Raw genomic sequence first — 17,041 nt, 5'->3', positions numbered from 1 at the left:
AAACTTGCTCTCATCATTTAAGTAGAGTAAGAGGGCTCCAAATGTGATTTTGTAAAATTATGGTAAGTTGTGAAGAACTTATCAGAAATATTCCAATTAAAGTGAGGTATTCTGATAAAAACCCCTCTAAAAACCCACCTGTGAGGATTTACTCCATCTACAAAGTACTCTTCCAAGGACTAGGCAGGCACCATGGCTGATCAGGGTCTAACCCAGCTGCAAGTCATAAAAAGGCTGAACATTCAGCCACACACAGGAACACTTAATAGGAGGACTGCTCTAAAAGTAACATCTATTTTATGATGCCAGAGGTGGATGCTGGTGGTATGGCAGTAGAGGTTGAACCTTCCCAACTCTGTTATATTTTGTTGCTGTGTGACAGATGGCAGCAAAGGGGCAGTCTGACAAAATGGCGTCTGACATGGAAGTGCAGATGAAGCAAAGGTGTGGAACTGAATTTACCCAGGTGCAAAAAATGGCACCCATTAACATTCATGGATGGTTGCTAAACATTTATAGAGACCCAACAGTGGATGTGAGCACAGTGAGGTGGTGGATGGTGCATTTTAGCAGTGATGACAGCAACAGGGAAAACAAGCCACTTTCTGGACAGCCAGACTTTTATGAGCACAGGTTTTTATAGATTCTTGTTCGGTGCTGACAAAAATGCCTAGGTAATAATGCTATGTTGAAAAATAATGTTTCGCCAGCTAAGAATTTGCTCTATCAAGTAGTGTTTATTGAGCTCTTTGTATATGTTGTAGTTTCCATGGAAATAAATAGGAGACATTACTTCCAGAGCAACCTAGGTACATGATCTTCATGTATTCAAAGCAATGCCTCTGTGTCAGTCCCAGCTGGGGACCACAGACCACACAGAAGCAAGGTGCATGCTACAAGTCAGGGCTGAGATGTACAGAAACTGCCTTCTCTCAAGACAGAGAGCTGAAGACCACCTCATCTCTCTAGATGCAGTCCTTGACCACTACTGATTTCTCCGGGCTGCTGCAGGGCTGTGCACATTCAGTCCAGCTTTTTAATCAAACTTCATCTGCAGATAATGCTAAAATTCACACATGCTACTCAGCTTTTCCATCAGAAGAGGAAGACTTCAGACTTTAGTATTCCGGAGGAATTAAGAGGATAACAAAAGAGCCATTCAGTTTTTCCCTCTATTTAGTACTAGTTATCAGATAAATAAACACAGAACTGATAATCTAGCAAAAAATTCAAATGCAGTAACACAGAAAGGCAAGAAGAAAAAGCAGTAGACGCCATTCTTTGTTAGCTCTCACAACTCCATTATGTACAACCAACCAGCATTTCTGATCATCATGGCGTGAGCACTCCCATAAATTCCACACTTTGGAATTCTGTAGTATTTCTTAAGCAATAAATAGCATTAGCTGGCTGAAAGCCAATTCTGCTGCTCCTTTTCATCAGCTTTGCCAAGGACACCGCTAACTTGTAATTGCTCATCAATTTCACAGTGCAGTCTTGCTGACAGAGATTAACTCATGAGAGGCATTCTTACAGATTTATAGTTTCTCCAGCAGACACCTTGACTAGGGTGAGGTAAAAAATAAGCCCACTGCATCCTACACAAAAGTAATTCCTGAAAATTTCTCAAACAGTACCAAAAGGCAGTTAAATCCATCCAAATGATGTGACAGATATATTTGATTTTTAGAGGAAAAAACCAATGATATATTAATGCGTCCAGGAAAAATGTGTCTGTTATTGAAGTTTAAGGTCAATGATCTATATTTAGTTTATAGTTCCTTTCCATTCTCCAGTATCCTACTCATGAAAGATGCGGTGACATTCTAAGCAAAGAAAGACTTTCACTGGTAAGAAAGTATCATTTCACAGTAACATTTCAAAAAGAGTACCTGCCAGTTATGTAACACTAACTCTACCTATACTTCCCTTATTCTTCTGGGCAGCACTATTCTACTTCTGCACAAATAAGCAAAAGTACAAGTCAATTTCTATGACACAAAACACTACTGAGCGAGGAGTTTAAGCCTTCAATGATAGAATAATGAAGTTTTTGCTCGGTCCACACACAGCTTCTGAGCACAGGCTACTTCTCCCATTACATTTTCCTCTAGGTCACAAAGAAAAAAAAATCTATTCAATTTCTGATAAAATAACTTTTTTTTTTTTTTTTTTAGACTTACATTCACATTGGCTCTGTTTCCACTTTTCTCTTTGGAAAAATTCCATAAAAGACCCTAGACTACAGTTCAGCAGTTTGAAAGGTAAGACATGAGTCAAATGAGCATAAACCAACAACTAGAAAAATACCCCAAATTCACTCTAAGTAACTGTTCTTTTATTGAAAACATCAGGGCTCAGCATAAGTAAATAAATTTTAGACATGCTAGGAGACCAAGCTATACATTTGTAATTGATCCTGAGTCCATTCTGATAAAACATAAGTGAAAGCATCAGCAATGAGCTCAGGTGAATTGCACACCATTTCCAGGAACGTGTGGCCTTTCAAATCACTCGAAAAAATTATACTGAATTTGTTACATTTTTTTTTTTTTTCCAAAACCCCAGTACAATTTCTTTTCTTATATCAAGTTTTTGAAAACATTTTCATTGTCAATTCCCTTCTGCCCCCAGAATGCTACTTTTAAACATTACCTACTCAAAACCAATGAAGTGCTAACTTCTGAATTACTTACTGTAGGTGAATATAAACTCCAATCAAAATCGGGTATTAAAACTGATTCAAGATGTGTCACCTGCAAGAGCTGAAGTTCCTCTCAAGACACTGAAATGACTGAAACACCAACTGGCCCAATTTTCCTTATCCAAAGCTACTACATGAGATGAAAAAAATGTGAGTTATGTAGCACCAGTAGCCCTGCAGACTTGTGTTTGAAAAACTGTAGCCTAGAAAACAAATACATAAGGAAGGTGTTTCATGCCATGTGCCTTCTCAAAAAATTTTCATAAGGCCTTTCATACAGGCTGTAAATGAACATCTCCCCGAGAAGCTGCAAGAATCAAAGTTTTTAGCTTACACATCAGTGCTTGTTCAATCTTCAAGATGGCAGATGTGGGGTTACCTTTAGCCCCACAAAGGTCAGCGTTGAAACATGAAAATGCTTTGTTCTTAAATCCATCATTTTACTTAGTGGGGTTTTTTTCCCCCTTGTTTTGTTTTTGCTTCTTGAAAACACTACACAAGATCTAGCTTTGTTTAGAAAAGAGAATAAAAGAGTGCCTTAAGTACCCTAAACAAACTGTACAGGAAAAACTAATGGACAATTAAATAAAAGTGTAACTGTATCTGATGCTGTAAAATGAATAACAATATTTTCAGAATCAGATGTTGTAAGTTATTGAAGATAACTGAATGAAGACAGCCACACGAACCATTAATTATTCAAAAGCAATGGAGAAAAAAAACTGTTCACCAAATAAAAAAGAAAGCGACAAAAATACTTCCAATGTCCAAGAATATTAAGGCTGTTTTAAAGTAAAGGAATAGAGCACAGTTTAAAGATGCAACATTAGTATGTAAAACACTGCATGAAAGAGAAGGTGGACAGTCATAATTGTACAGGACATCTGTAAGAAGTACTGAAAAGATGTTTTCAGAAGTTTATACAACTATCAGAAATGCACTATTATAAAACCATCTTACACAGATTTGAAAAAATGCTTAAACCTTCATTATACACACCCTGTTCAGCTGAACAATTAGCTTAGATTGTACAAAAATCCCCATCAGTAAAGTTTTTCAGAAGTTTCCACCAGTACCAAACAGACAGTAATCGCATATATATATATTTTAAAGTAATCTCTTAAAGAAAAAATAAGGACTTCCAGATTTATTTTTTCTAAACAAATTTAAACATTTCTTCAGAAGGCTTAAGTGAGACTGAAAGATTCTGAGATTTATTCACCTAGTTAGTTCTTGATGTCTAATGTCCATTCTATTTTTTAGATTTTTAAAATAGTTTCCATACAAAGTTGCCCAGATTCTCTGCAAAAGTTGACCTCTTTCCTCTTGAACACTTCAGTACAGAGCATTCCTGGAAAGGAGGAAACTGGAGTAAACCAAAAAAACATTGTTTTCCTTAGATTGAGAGACTCTAGACCATACTGAAAGGAAATCTGAGCTGCTCTTGAACTTTCTCAAGCCAATTTGTTCATACTGTCTTCACACTTAAGTAGCAGCTTATACAGTTTTTGTAGAATATCTTTTTCCTTACTTCAATTCACAACTGATACAGGCGGATAGCCATAAAATTATAACACAAGCTTAATATTAGCTCTCAGTACCTCACGAGTCGATATCTTTAATGAATTCTTTTCAGTCTCCTGTTTAATTCTATTAGAGATCTGTAAATACATTTTCACAGCATGTAGCTGCGTGTTCTGAAGTTGTGATGTACTTATTTCATGAAATGCAGATTAAACATGGTCTGATAGCACTAGAAATCAAAAATGGAAAAGTAAATTCCTAATTAAAATTTTGAATTCATAGTATGTATGTACTTTACAGGAATCACAAAGACTGTGTGAATTACCAGTTTTTATTTCCTTTTCCCATTTCTCATTATCTTTCTCAGAAGTTCGTTAGCACAGTCTTGTTCTTTTCACTGAAATGCTCAATAATAGCTTCTCAGAAGGAAGAGCTGAAGACTCACAGACATCTTCCCAAGTCACGGGAATTCACTGCCACTGTAGTGCCACAGATCCAGGCTCAACAAGCACATTGCAAGCCTGCTTTTTCAGACTGCAGAGATAAGACTCAGAAATATAGCTTTGCTTCTTGGATGCTCCTTTTCCTGCTGCAGTATCTGGACCAAATTTCTTGTATTTCTACGTAGGAGAACAGGTCCTCTTGGCACCCCCAAATGTTGGTACTGGACTGCATGTTCAAAGAAAGGATTCCCCACACATTATGCTACTGATGCTATGTGGAGTAAGTGGGTTGCGCTCATGACATGATGGGCTCAGCTAAGAAACTCCAGCTATCCAGGAGTCTTAGAAATGATCACTGGCTGACCCAAAGGCAAAGAATCATAGAATACTGCCAAAAAAGGAGGTGATGCATACTGAAAATGCTTCACTATGTAATCAACTACCAGAGAATTAGAATAAATATGCTTTGTTCATTGGCAGGGCCTATCATATTTTAAGCCATTGACAGTGGAAGCCTGCTGTCTGGAGTTCTACACAAAAAGTTGCAGAAGTTACTGAAAGAGAAGGTGAATCAAGTCTATTTGCTGAAGTGAAAGCCATCCAACTGGCTTTAGATAACACTGAACAAGAGAAGTGGTCAGTGTCCAACCTCTATGCTGACTCTCAAATGGTGACAAATGTCCTGCAGGGGTGGTTACAGCAATGAAAGCAAAACTGGCAGTGCAGAGGTAAACACATGTGGGTTGTTTCACCGTGGAAAGATATTGCTGCCTGAGTAGAGAGTATGGTTGCAAAAGCACACCATGTAGATGCCCAAATACTTAAGATTCTTGTCACTGAAGAAGATCAAAACAACCAGCATTTTCAAAACAACCCAGGTGGATTGGGTTGCTAAGATTTAAGTGGCTTAGGTAGATCTGGACTGACAACATAATGCTGAATTACTTCTAGCTGAGTAGGTCCATGACACCTCAGGCCATCAAGGAAGGGATGCAGCACATAGATAAGCTCTGGATCAAGGGTGAAAAAAACGTAATCTTGACCATGGATACTATTGCACAGGTTTAGCCATGAACATAGAATATGCTACAATTAAACAAGCTAAACAGATACTCTTTGATATGAAGAATGCTGGCTGAAACAAATACAGTGAGGTCTGGCTCTACCACAAGCCTGACATGGCAAACATCGTGTGCTTATTATGGAGCCAGCAACCACCAGATGGCTTGAAACGTATCTTGTGCCACATAATGCCACCTAAAACACTATCCTGGCCCCTGAAAAGCAGGTCTTGTGGTGGCACAGCACCCCAGAAAAAAAAAAAAAAAAAAAAAAAAAAAAAGATAAAAAGATAGAAAGATCTGAGTTATTTCAAATTTAATTCAGAAGATAATTCTCAGTCATATCTCCCACACCAGAAGAAATGAAGTAGTGTAAGGAAAACATTTTCAAAAGCCTAAAGCCAGCACTCACAGTCAAAGGTAAGTTGTATGTTTAGGAACTTCAAATCAAAAGCTTTTCCACCGTACTTCATTGTGCAATGTTTGTTTAAAATATATTAGTTCCATCTGTAACATGTAGATGGTTCAGAAAGGACTATTCATGTTCATATTTAATCATGTTGATAGTTGCTTGGAGTAGCTTACGCTGAGTTCAGAGAAAGTTTTTGCAGTTTTTGTTCGAAGTACAGAATGTACAGGGTAGATCATCAAGTTCTGATGTGTCACCCACCCTCCACACAACCCTTGGCCAGAAATAGGGAATGGCTTGTAAAGACACAGTTTCTGAATGACAACTTCAGTGAAAAATGCATGCACTTACTTTAAGTCACAGAAAAACTATGAAGGAAATATAGCATGAAAGATCAAGTCAGTAAGTTGAAGGATCAGCAAAATGCTCAGTTACTTGCTTCTATGTAGTAATAATAAGACAGCTTATATTCCAGGCCAAGTTTCTCATGAAGCTTGAGCCCAAAAGATTTTATATGAATACAGTATACCTCTTCTACTCCTGTTATTTCCAGTTTCTAGACACAGAAAGGCAGTAAGTTTCCTGTCACACTACATTTCAGCCTCCTAACTTTCCTAAGGTAACTTTTGTTAGAAGAGATTCCCAGGCTTGCTCGCTCACTAGACAAAGTTCTTGCAGCATGAAGGACAATTCAAAGGAACAATGCTTCAACAACACAGCGTTACTCAAGGCAGTCACAGGAGTAGCAACAAAACTCCTTACTGCAAACCTCTGGAGTTTAACTTCTGCACTCACCAGGGCTCTGATAAGCTGACATTATGAATAACATTACATAGCACTGCCTGAATTATGAAAACTGTAAACAGAGCAAGAGATGCTACTGCTCTGGCTATTAATTCATTCTGAGAAGAGACATGCTGAGAGACTGAATGAGTACCACACCACAGATTAAGTTTTTTTCCCCTTCCTGGACCAGACATACAGTGAATTTCAGTCATTAGAGTATCACAGTTCTTTCCAGTGTAGAAGTTTTGACTTTGGCAAAATGAAGTATGGTGGAGCACAGGCAGCAAAACAAAGGAGTTGGACCTTGATGTAGACATGACATCAAGAAAGGTGGATAACAACAGTGTGAAGAAACCTGATGTAAAGATATCATTAGTGCTGATAATTTCAGTTCCCGCAAAAGATAACTGCAAGCTTTAGAGGAATCACTATAGAGTGCAGATCAACCATATCAGCCAAGGTGGATTCACTGCCCTCTACTTCTAACAAGATCAGAAAGCCAGATCAAACTTCACCATTAGTTCACTATAGGTCATTACATCTATGATTCACACGAAGAAACTCAGGAAAAGTTCAAGTATTTCCTCTACCTACTTATATTCTGAAAGAGTGAAACTTTTTTTCCATGAAAAAAGGCAAAACAGTTCCCATGCCCTTTCTCCCAAACTATCCCTCCCTATTTTGCTTGTCAACACGCTACTGAGCACATGGTTGGAACTCAGACTGTAAAAATGTACTGCAGCAAGGGAAATTCCCCATCACCAATGACAGAAGTTGCTTTGAGATACTAAAGTAGGAAAAGTGAAAGAAATCAAGCAAGTAGAACAGGAGACTCCCCCATTAGCTTCCCTTCACAGGGGAACCTCTCTTCCCATATATTAATATTAAAAATATTTACTTATAGCAAAAAATAATCAAAAAGTGGTAGCACAAGGTGAGAATGGTCTCAAAGTTTCAACTTTAGATGGGGAATTCAAACCTCTCATATCAAAACAGAAGAGGAAGAAGGACAAATGATCATCCAGCCCACTCATTCAACTCCCATGCTAGGCAGTAACTTCAGCATTCACATTTCCTAATATCCTTCCTCATGCACAGCTAGTTGGTTTGGCCCTCTGTAGAGTCTGATACAGAAGACAAGAAGCTGACTTGTGATCAAGGTTCAGCCTTACCACCAAAGAAAAAAAAAAAAAAAAAAAAAAAGGTTGCTGGTTAAGATCCATGCCTCTAAACATAAGAGACATGGGCATATTACATTCCTTTTGCAGAGAGGTATGCAAATAAGAAACCTTAAGTTTAAAAATAATAATCTGATAGGAAGATTAATTGTCCAGCTCCTTGAAAGAAAGCTAAAAAGTGTGTTTGTTTTTTTTTTTTAATTTCAGATTTATTGTCTGGGCTTTTTTCCCCCTGAAATTCCTCTAAATACAGTCAGCAGCCAGATGATACAAAACAGATTAAGTAGCTTGATGCAGTATAGCTGTCAGCTGTAAAACTGTAGAAGGAACAGACATGGGAGCAGGCCTATCAACTCTATTACCCTAATCATTTTGGTTCAGTGCTGTCTGTAAGGGGCTGGAATACAAAGGAAAACTTAACAGCCTAAACAAAGGAAAAACACCAGCTAATGACTCAGGCTGTACTCATTTACATTTCTAGAAACTTCAGAGTTCTGAAGCTGCTGTATGGTCTGCCAAAATTACATCTACTCTACAAAAGCTGAAGAGCATTTGATCCTGCTAACACTGTCATAATTGGGCTGTTCAGACTTACAGGTGAGTACAGCAGGGCTTTTAATGCATGACCTGGAATGAATTGTTATAACATCTGTGCCATGTACAACTTGTAAAATAGGAGCAGTAGCATCAATCCACCTGATATAATGGATCAGATCTGAAACACTGCATCAGAAAACTACTAAGGTGCACCAGAGCAGGCTGCTGCTGTTACTCAGAAATGCCAAGTTTCCTCACATTGATCATGCTGAGGAGCATTCTTTGCAGCACTCAACCACTCCAGAAACTCCACATGAAGTACAATGCAAGCACGGGTCAGAAGAAGAGATGGATCATTACACTGAAGACTGCCCTGAAAACTGATTAGATAGAATATAAGCCTAAAAGGAAACACTTTCATGTATCTCTTTTGTATAAAGACTCAATTTATGTCTTTGGTTCGCCTGTTAGTGAGTTATGGTAGAGACAGAGATAGCTTGGAGAAGGTTGTTCCGTGGTGTAAACTGAGCTAGCATCACAAAAGACAACGCAATTATGACAACTTGTGTCCTGTCCATCTTCAGTCAAGAGCACAATCCCTCAACTATTTAACTTGAATAATGTTTTACATCTGCGATTTTCATTTGACAGCACTGATACTCTGTTCGCCTACAAGAGCCTATGTACTTTCTGCATAGATCTACTCAAAGTTTATATTCACTTAGATTACCCATTTTTGCAAAATACTTTCCTTTCATTGTTGTTGCAGAGTACAATGACTACATTTGATTTCATATTCACCCAGAAAGGGGAACAACCTGGGGACAATATAAGAACAGAGACTTAAAACATGACCTACTCTCTGCTTGTTACCTGAGAAACTAAGAATTTATAAAGCAGTGGTAGAGATTACACTTATATTTAATTCCCTTATACTAAAGATGACAGAGCAAAGGAACATTAGCATAAGACAGTGAATATCTACACTGTCATTAAATCATTAAAGTACAATTTTGCATCTGTACTTAGTGTATGGTTTTTTTTTTTACTCAACTGTCATCAATGGAAACAAGCATTAAATCAGACTATTGCTAGCAAATTATTGGAGTTTGAGTGAAATTAGAGATTTGTGATTTCCTCCAAATTGAAAGCAGTGCAACATAAGATACCCAAAGATAGTTGGAAAGTTCTTCTCTCCTCTTGCTTTATGCTTTTCATACTCCTATTCCAGAAAACTCATAAGCTTATACAAAACTAAACAGTAAGAGCTTCCTACCCAGAGTGGTATTTTTATCAATTGAAAAAGGCCACTTAGATAGTAGGCAACACATAACCTGCAAATAAAAATGGTGTAAGTATCAATTCTAGCAAAATGAAGACTTGCATAATTAGCAGTACTTAAATAAAGACAACTCGGGCCTCTTGCCACCAAAGCACTCTCGCCACTGTTACTCTTGAGAAGGCAGGACCATTTCACAACAACAGCATCCACCTTTACCCAAATCTCTGAAGACACAAAAACTAAATTCACAGAAAAAGAAAGGATAAAACTAAGACCTAATTTCCAGAATTCTCTTGAACAGTATAACTAGTGAACTCTTAGGGGGAAATTTATCTGTTTCATTAGGTTATTTGTAAAGGGACATGAAATATCTGAAATACATCTTGCACATACTAGGAGCTGTTTGATTCACTTATGCTGCCTTGTCATTCTTTACAGGCTCGTCTGGCCTCCTAACTGCCTCTATTGGTCAGAGGAAGCCCAGTGCCACGCCATCTGCATGCCAGACTTCTCCAGCAATGCCAAACCACACCAGGAAGGACAGACATTCCCCAGAGAGTGTGCTAAGGCACTGCTCCTCTAATGACTTCTAATGAGTTGCTTCTGGAATTTTAAACAAGCGAGTGAAATCAATGTTGCTCACACAACTGAATTAAAGAACATTTCAATTCTGGGAAATGGCTATTTTACTTCTTAGTTAGGCAAGAAAAAAGGATGAGCTGGATATTTTGGAGAGAGTCTGGATAGTCAATCCCAGCCTCAGATTACTACAGATCACAGAAGATTTGGTGCTTTTATTAGCTCATCTCCCCCTTTTATTAGTTCACCTCCAACTCCAGCCACTGCTTAAAAAGGTTAATTCCCTAACTAATCATAAAATCATAGAATCCTGAGAGTTGAAAGGGACTTCTAAAGGTCATCTGTAGTTCAACTTCCCTGCAATGAACAGGGACATTCACAGCTAGATCAGAGCCTCGTCCAGGCTGGCCTTGAAAGCCTCCAGGAACAGAGCACCCACAGCACCTCTGAGCAACCTGTACCAGTGCCTCACCACCCTCACCATAAAAGACTTTTTTCTTATATCCAACTTAAATCTACTCTCTTTAAGTTTGAAGCCATCTCCCCTCATCCTATCACAACAGAACCTGGTAAAGAGTGTGTCCCCTTCTTCTGTAGCTCCCTCTTAGATACTGAAAGGCCATAATCAGGTCATCTCAGAGCCTTCTTCAGGCTGAACAGCCAAATCTCTCAGCCTGAACCTGCAGAAGTGTTCCATCCCTTGAATCACTTTGTGACCCTCTCCAAGAGGTCCATGTCACTTCTTCACTGAGGATTCCTCATCTGGACACAGTACTTCATGTAAGGCCTCACCAGAGTAGAAAGGCAGGATCACTTCCTTCAACCTGCTGGCCACACTTCTTTTGATGCCCAATAATATGGTTGACTTTTTGGGCTGCGAGGACACATTGCTGACCCATGCCCAGTTTCCCATCCACCAGTACCCCCAGGTCTTTTAAAGCAGAGCTGTGATCAATCCTTTCATCACCCAGCTTATATTGGTAGTGGAGGTTGCAGCAAAACCTTACACTTGGATTTGTTGAACCTCAAATTTCTTCTGGGCTCACTGCTCAAATCTGTTTAGGTCTCTCTGGATGGCATCCCATCTCTCAGGCATGTTGACTGTACCCCATAACTTGGTGTCACCTGCAAACTTGCTGAGGGTGCGCTCAACCCCACTGTCAATATTATTGATGAAGATACTAAAGAGTATCAGTCACAGCACTGACTGCTGGGGGACACCATTTGTCACTATTTCCATGCAGACACTGAGCGATTGACCACCACTCTGGATTCAATCCTGAGCCAATTCTTCATCCGTCGAACAGTCCACCCATGAAATCCATATCTTTCCAACTTGGAGAGAACAATGATATGGGGTACCTTGTCAAAGGCCTCACTGAAGTTGGAATCAAGGACACCATTGGCTCTTCCCATGTCCTTTGATGCTGTTACACCATCACAGAAGGCCATTAGGTTGATCAAGATAGAAGGCTGCTAGGCTGACCAAGATTTATAAAAAAAAAAAAAAAAAAAAAAAAAAAAAAGATATTTCCAGTACACTAAGTTTCCTGTAGATTATTACACGAATCTCAAGAATCTGTACCTTCAGAATTTTTCAGTAAATCTTACTGGCAGAAAATTAGTCATTGAAATAAATATCTAAACACATTACAAGCAAATGCAGCCAAAGGCAAGAGTCACCTCAGACATCATTTCAGACAGTCATAAAAACGTTGGTCGAATGATGTTGGAATTGTTAGCAGCAAGAGAAATTACCAACAACCAAGCTTTGTGCTGTAAACCAGCAATTGAAGCAGTTCAGAGAATTGGACCGAACACAGCAACTGTTGCAGCATGAGCCCCTTTATTTGAATAAGCATATTACCACACAAGCAAGTGACCATGCCTTCAAGAAGTTTAACAAAGGATTTTCTCATTTGGGAATATGACAGTCTTGAAGTATTGCGTATGCTGCTAGCATAATAGGTCCCTCTGCATCCTTCAATAGTTAAGAATTAGAACTAAGCAAGGAAGCAACAGAAGGAAAGGAATAGCTTCAAAAACATTAGTATGAAATAACTCTTTTGATGAAGGAAGCAAAGCCCTCAAGAACGTGTTATTTACACCCAAATTTTTATGATGTGCTCATTCACAGGTGAGGTCCAGGTCCTAAAGGCAATGATTAAGAACTTTCCACCGCTAAACCACTCAGTCACAAGGAGTTTATCAGTGATGATTTATGCATAAGGAATCTCAAGTACACATCTATATATAACATGGATAAATCAAGGTATGATGCAATCAACATAGATGAGTCAACATACCAGCTTAAACCATGTACTGGGAAAGTTTTTCTTGTTATTAATGACTAATAGTAGTCAAAAATGTTGTGACAATCCACTGCCTTATTTTTTTTTTTTTTTTTTTTTTTTTTAAACAAAAAGGTTTTCTGAGTTCATGCTCTGTGCACATTATTTTAGCCTCAGGTTTCTCAAGGTTCCTTCATTCACTGTTCCCATTTAAAACCATAGTTATAATAATCCGCACCCAGGAATTCTCTACATCATGTTATTACATCTATCACTTTAAAAAGAATATCCTACTAAAGAAACCTGATTCACCATAGCACAATTAAGCAACAGTTTAATAAACTGCCATGATCCTACTCATGGAACAGCTCCACATGTGCAAAACTGCATGCAAGTCTAGTGAACAAATTACTTGATTTTGCTCATCATGATAATTTCCTGAAATTTGGAAATTCTAAGAATTTGATTCTGGAGAACAACAGGCACGTATACTCTAAGGTTCTAATCTTCAGTAGAAATGTAGCCCTCCATCTTCCCTGTTTGAGCAACACGTTTTGCTGAAAATTAAGGCTGATATGGGAACCAACTTCAAATTGTAGAGTAAAACAATTTTACTTACACATCAGCTCAAGATGCTGCATGATTTTAACATGTGTACACTTAAGTTATTTGAAACATTGTTCAACAATATCAACTGAACTATAGTGTAGGGTGGTTGACTTCTTTTTCAAAGATAACAGTTGTATTGTGAAACGTCCTTCAAACCATTAAATGATAACACTATTTTGGCTCATTATCAGAATGGCAAGTAAGCCTGTATCTGACTTTCACTTGAATCAGAGGTGCTTTGCTGAATCAACCTTAATACAGAACGGCACACTGTATTCTGCTACTTCACACATGAACAGATGAGCATTTGCAGACCAAGCTTCAGCATCATGGCAGTACATACAAGATGGTGGGACAGAAAACAAGCACACAATGCAGCCTCAACACCGCAAAATGTAGATGTTTCCTTGCAGAAATAGATAATTCTCTTCCACCAGCTCCACTATGGAAACAGTAACCTCCAGCAGGAAATGGAAGCACTAGGGCAACAATTTCCCCAGTCACCAAACAAAATTTTCAGCAGCTCATCTGTCAACACACTTATCCCTGTGACACTTGGGAACACAAATGTGACAGTAAAGTATTTCTGCTGGTAGTCCATTCACTTGGCTTCATTAAAACAACTCTCATATCCAGAAGTGTCCACGGTGAATAATTTCTTCTGTATTAAATTAAGTAATTCTTAATTGAATGTTAATGAAAGGTTCTAGACCACCAACACTGCAGACAGAAGACCTTTCTAGTAATAACAGAGAGCAGTTACACAGGTTTGTTCCATGACATTTCATTGCTTTTTATACAGTACCTACTTCTAAGAATAGAGTTAGAGCTGAACACAGATCAACTTATTAGCACTGCCCTGGATGGATGGCAACAGTGAGGGGGAAGAAAAAAAAAAAATCTTTAAAACAAATCAGACTGCATTAAGACAAAATTTAACTAGTAATTTGGAAAACAACTCTTTACTGAAGGGAAAGTAAACACAGCTGCTTCTTCTGAATGATAAGTAATTAAGCCAAGACCAGTCCAGTTTCCCTTTGTTCCTTTAAGTTCCTCAGTCACCAACCACTGATCCAGTACAACAGCTGTAATACTGTATAGAAGTGCACTAATGCTCTAGGGAGATGCCCTGTTTGGGAGAAAACATATTTCTACAAAGCTAGCTTAAATAATCCTTTAGATTTTCCTTCTGTTATCTCAGTACTGATGATTTACAGATTTCACAGGAAGCTTCCTATCAGCCAAGGCATGACTGCACAAGTAAAGAATCTCCATATTTCAGGGAAATGTGTAGGCCAATTCTTCGCTGGACAACATACAGATGTAATCTGGGAATGCTCAAAGATTCAACATGAAGTTACGTTTCCTTTTTGTGCTGTTTTTGTACAGATACTCCACTTTCACCGGAACCATGGCCTTATATGTAGAAACTTCCTATGACGTGTAACACACTACCATACGTGCTTTCCCTTTAAGTCATCAATTTTTCCAGACTGCTCCCACTCCGAACAAAGGAACGTCACTATGCAAATTACATTAATCTGTTCCAGCCCTTGAGACTGCACCAGAAGTCACACCTACAAAGGCTAACGCTTCAGAGCATACAGCAGTGCAAATATTGCCATGGATTTAGGCCAGGAGAAAGGATTTAGAAAAAAAACTGATGTCTTAACGATACTTTTAATATACTGTCACAGAGTATATGTGTCCCTGGAGAATGTCTTGACTACGCTACAGTGGAAATAATGAAGCAAGGAAGCTTGGGATAAATGACAATCAAGTTATTCTAGAAGGGAGCAAATGAAAAAATAACAATTACAGTGTGTAACAAGGAAAGCCTATAACACAGCTTATAACTTTCACTCTTTGTTCATTATTGCATTAAATCTTCAGGAAGGGTTGTAAGGTGGATCCAGGGAACTATAAGCCTGCCAGCCTGACCTCAGTGCCCAGGAAGGTTATGGAGCAAATCACCTTGATTGCATGTGCAAGACAACCAGGGGATCAAGAGCAGACAGTGTCAGTTCACAAAACACAGTTCCTGTCCAACCAAACTTGCCTCCTACGACTGGGTGTGATGAGGAAAGGCTGTTGACATAGTCTACCTAGACTTAGGAAAAGCCTTTGACTGGGGAAGCTGGTAGTCCATGTATAGACTTCCTTGCCAGGTAAGGAGGCCCAGGCCTAGAGAGTGGTGGTGAAAGAATTAAATCCAGCTGGTAACCAGACACAAGTGGTAATCCCCAGGGATTTGTACTGGGGCCTGCCCTATTTAATTTCTTTATTGATGATCTGGACAGGGAGATTGAGTGTACCCTCAGTAAATCCACAGATGACACCAAGTTGGGAAGTGTCAATCTGCCCAAACATAGGAAGGCCCTACAGAGGGATCAGCTAAGGGAACTAAGATTGTTCAGTCTGGAGAAGGCTCAGGGGAGACCTTACTGCCCTCTACAACTGCCTGAAAGGAACTTGTTGCCAGGTGGGGGGTCAGCCTCTACTCCCAGGTAACTAGGATAAGAGGGAATGGCCTCAAGTTGCACCAGGGGAGGTTCAGGTTAAACATTAGGAAAAAAATTCTCCAAAAGAGCAGCCAGGCACTGGAATGGGCTGCCCAGGGAGGTGGTTGAGTTGCCATCTGTGAAGGTGTTTCAAGAAATGCGGGGATGTTGTCCTAAGGAACATTGTTTAGTGGTAGTGGATATTGGTAGTAGGTGGACTGGATGACCTCAGAGGTCTTTTCCAACCTAAATGATTCTGTGATTCTATGATAAATACATCATAATATTCTGCTCTGATATATATTTATATGGACATTCTAAATAATGCCCTCCTATATGATACTATTTTAAGGCAGTGGAGACAGTCACCTCACAGACTAGTCAACTGCTACGCTGCTGTTACCTATTTCAAAAAACAAAGTAACCCCCATTACACTTCATCACAGTACACCACCACCATTTTTTAAACACAGCAGGGCAGAAAGGAACCAAGTAGTTACAGACTTCAAACCTCTACTACCTCAGTGAAATTTCTCCTAGAATAATTAAAATACTGGGACTCTGAACACACGAAAGATGCATACAAGTCAAAAAACAAGATATGACAAATTCCAGTAGCGAACTAGGCAACTGCAAGGACAAGTGGCAGCAGATGCAGCTGCTTTAAACCAGTTTCAGATCACCCAAGAAAGGCAGAGGTCACAATCCAGTAAAAAAGAAGGAATTACTTACCCCTTTCTGAGTATCAGGGTTCACCAAACACTCCAAAGGAGGCAATTTCCTAGCAGAAATGGTTCTCTTGTGGCTGCTAGCCCTTAAACGAGCTTTAGGATCCAGGGTCCTCCCCTTCTGGTCACACAAGTGAATTGCTTGCACCTGTGCTCTCAGGGCCAGCTACACCCCTTCACCAGGTGCTTAATCACTGGTTCAGCTGTGACCTAACAGTTCCCATACAACAACAGAACACAAAAGAAAGTCATCACTGGTTTCTCAGAACATAAGCCTCTCAAATCAGAAGCCAGGATTTAAAAATCCTCCTCCTTTCTTTGTTATCCAGGCAGAATTCTCACTTATTTTCCTGTCTCCTAGCTAGCTGTTTTCCTTTCCAGAGTACCATATCTAACTGTCACAGGCTTC

Source organism: Centrocercus urophasianus, unplaced genomic scaffold (genome assembly GCF_019232065.1).
Source record: "Centrocercus urophasianus isolate 14NV4802_14NV808 unplaced genomic scaffold, USGS_Curo_1.0 seq_14, whole genome shotgun sequence".
NCBI lineage: Eukaryota > Metazoa > Chordata > Aves > Galliformes > Phasianidae > Centrocercus > Centrocercus urophasianus.
This window is presented reverse-complemented; position numbering follows the sequence as displayed.